Here is a 4,013-nt window from a genome sequence, read left to right as displayed (position 1 = left end):
AGCTGGTACGCAAGTCTCGGCTCAGTTACACGACTGGCAAACATTTAGAAAACTTGCGTTCATTTTCACATGAATGACACTACACTAAGGTAGTTGGGGTACACACATTCCGTTCTGAGGGCTTATAGGAGGACGAGAGGAAACGCATCCCTTAAAATAACTATGCCAAATCCGTTAATAACCATCCCGATCCAGCGCCGATGCGGGCGAAGGCACAAGAAGACGAAGATTTATATTATTTATTCAGTTTGTCACCCCATTTACCTTTCCTTTTGGGAAAATTCCTTCACACTAGTAAAAAAGTCCGTATATGACCGCACAAAGCACAGGGTAATGCAACTATTCTCAAACATTCGCCAAAGTCGTGTGATGGCTTTGCCATTGAAGGGCAAACATCCCAGCCTAGTGACGTTGTGCCGGTTTTAATTGCATTCAGTGAACTCATACACCAAGTCCATTAGGAAAACTTCGTCAGTAAACCTATTCGTACTGCTGTGTGTCACTGTTAACGAACAATTAACTCAGATGGAAAAAAGGAAAGAACCGAGCAATTCTGAATGCAATATTGAGGTCGAAGACTAAGGCTTACTGTTGTCAACAACAAGTACTATGAGTGGCTGGAAAAACGGGTTCCAAACAACACGCACTGTTCATACGTCGACATTTGCAGTGTTATGCAGATACTGTCAGTGCAGTACGGACACAAAAATGAATGACAGCAAGGAAAAAACGAAATGCAATTATTATGTATCGTGTCACCAGAGACCACACAACCCTTACACCAAAATGCTCAGAAAATATCCCTGAAGAGCCTCTGAAATTTTGTCAGTGGAGTTCTTGTTTACTCTGTAGATAACGCGTTTCGAAAGACTGCCATCATATCAAAAATAAATGTGAACAAATAATAGATTGTATCACGTCAAACAGCACTGTATGTGTAAGTACATATTCTATGCGTTGTCCACTTATACTTGATACTACTACTTCTTCTAGCTCCTGTCCATTCCGGATGATGGTGATCATCATTATGTGCTGTTTGACGCTTTACAGTGCATTGATTCTTCATTTATATTTTTGATCTGATGATGGTAGTCTGCCGAAACACGCCAGCGATAAGAACAAATAATGTGCAATCCAGATAGATGTTTTTGTATAATCTGGTGCGCTACTGATTTTCACTTTTTCCGCTACCCCCACGTTTGCGAAACGCTAGTTTTTCAGCGCGAGGACCTCCACTTCTCTTGCTGTTCCCAATTCTTTACAGAGAGACGGTATGTCGCTTTGATCTTGTTGGACCAAACTGGAACATGTGTGCCACCTAACCCCCGTGTCATATGGCGGTGTATTGTTGTCATACACTTCCACCGACTTCCGTTGTTGCAACGTTATTCCCTTTCACACGCGGAAACCGAATTACCACATGCTACTGCGCGATTTTGTTTTGCCACCAATATTGTGGTACGAGGATTTCAGTGTGTACTAATACTGCAGACATTTACCTGAGAACAAGCAAAAATTTAGTTACGCAACTTGATTATTTCGAGGTGATGATTAAATCTTTATGACGACACCTCCTATGTGCAGGTAGTCGTCCGTGGCGTATAGTAGAAACCATCCCGGCATTCGATTGAAGTAATTTACGAAAACTACAGAAATCCTGTATCATAATGATATTCAAAAAACAAGGCCCGCCTGCTTTTAACAGTGGCTCGTCGTTCGTTTTAGCCATAGTGTACAATGCCGTTTTGTTAATACATTACTGCAAATTTCATACGGTACAAAGCTAGTGCCACACTATTCATTCATTTCTCACCAACAGTCACCTTACACACAGCAAACACCGTACAGGTACAATAAGGAGACATCCTATCCAGAACGATGGTGTTTGGTTTCCCTTTGTGCACCGCATCTTTCCATCTGCTTGCATGAAAAATTCAGTCAGCATCCCTTAATGATGACGACAGTTTTAGAGTGAACACATTGCACGATGAGAAAATACACTAATTTACGTGATTCCCAAAACAGATTAGGCAATCATACTGCAGCTTTACACGGTGAGTTACACGCAGGACGTCCTATTCCTTTCAACAGATAGTGAACAGAGGAATACAAGTGAGACATCTGAATGATTTGCTAAAAGTGAAGGCTGCATACCCAGCGCAGTTTAACCACCATCACCCTATAACTCTTGGATAACGGTTCATAAATTGCGCCAATATCAGCAGACCTCGCCTCATAATTAAGAAATTTCTTCTTTACTTCAGCGAAACGTTTAGCTTCAGGCTTTGACAAGCGCAGTTGCGTTGTATTCCTGGTATTCCATGGTGATGGGTCTGCGGGACCGGAAACTAGTCACTGATGTAATATTTATTTGTTAAATGTTATAGCAATACAGTGTCAATAAAAATTATTACTCAACCTAGTCCAATAACTTGGTGTTTCTGCGAAAATATTGTTTAGCAGAGAAGAAATAGTTGCCAACAGAATTCTTTTATTCAGTCTTTCTACATGTTCCCCTGCTTCACATGACAAGGATGTCACAGAACACGTGACAGGGTGGCGAAGGCAGAACAGCCGAAAGGGCGTTCCTTCACGGGTGTTCGTAATAATTTGTTTCTATTGACCAGTATTAACGTAGTAGATCAGACGTGTGCAGGCGTCCTGTATGAACGTGTGATACAGTGATTATGTGGCAGTCTCGCTCCCAGCAGGTCGGTTACTGCAGGGAGCCAGGGCAATCAAAGCGAGTATCCATCATCAGATAGCATACCAGGCTGGCAGTAGCAGAACACCGAAGCGAGAGTAGGCCTACAGAGTTCCCAGAAACGCGTGCTTGCACAACCTCTCACTTGCCATCAAGTCGAAGATAAGAGAGACGACTGTTAGACTGTTAGCATGTAAGCCACCGCGGCCTTACCCACTCCACCAGTTTGCGACAACTACGATGGAATGTTTCAGGCCCGAATGTGATGTTATTTCGTGTTCCACTCGCTCTCTGTAGATGTAAACACTCCGCTTCTCAGATGCGATGCTATTTCTCAACTCGTCAAGGGGGTGGCGGTAATCGCTGAAACAGCCGTTTTTCCGTTATATCGCTTTTCACGACAGTTTAACCAGATTGTTAAAACATCTCAAAATAACCGGTTTCTGAAATAACCGATTTTCGGTTTTTTATCCCTGTTATTTCCTGTAATGAACGTAGAAATCGAATAAAGAATGAAAAAATTGTTTCGAGATACATAGAATCAAAATATTAAATAGGCAACTAAAAGAAAACTTAGCCTCTCCAACGTTCGCTACTTTTTTCAAAAAAGTGATTGACTACCACAAAAAATCACTAGGTTTCTCTTCCTGCTTCTAAGTTTTTTAAACTCTGCTTAAAATAATGTTGTTAACGGGATTAGGCCACCATTTGGGCAGTACAATATTTTCAGTACGTTAGCAAGTTGTGAACACTGTGAGGTCAATTTCCTTCTTGGATGACCCTTATAGATACTACTAAACTGATAGCTGTGTGACACTTGAATTTGCGGTAAGAGTTTACACTTTCAATTTTGTTAGGTTTTCTCCCACCTTACTTTTATCTAATGTATCATGTTACATGTATATTAGGATTTTGTTCCTGTACTCTATTTTAATACTATACCACTGGTCAGATAATCCACATGACAGGTTTTTATTCTTATAGTGAGTTGAAATAGTCAACTTGTATTCATATGCGCAGTATGCATAAAATTGGATTGACATTGGTGAAGTTATGCTTATTACATGAGTACACTGGTTGTTAATGTTTAATATACATAGAACTTTATTCTTCAAATTTCTGTATTTGTGTGCAGATTGTGCTTTATATAACTTATTGATGCGGCTCTAATGATTAGTAATCAATATAGATTTTTACCATGTCAACATATTTTGAAGATAATTCACCTGGCAGATTTGGGCTTTTACACTGAGTTATAATAGTCCACTCATATTAAATTTCAGAGTATGAATGAAACTGATTTGACGTA

The sequence above is a fragment of the Schistocerca piceifrons genome, chromosome 7, assembly GCF_021461385.2.
Source record: "Schistocerca piceifrons isolate TAMUIC-IGC-003096 chromosome 7, iqSchPice1.1, whole genome shotgun sequence".
NCBI classification, from domain to species: domain Eukaryota; kingdom Metazoa; phylum Arthropoda; class Insecta; order Orthoptera; family Acrididae; genus Schistocerca; species Schistocerca piceifrons.
This window is presented reverse-complemented; position numbering follows the sequence as displayed.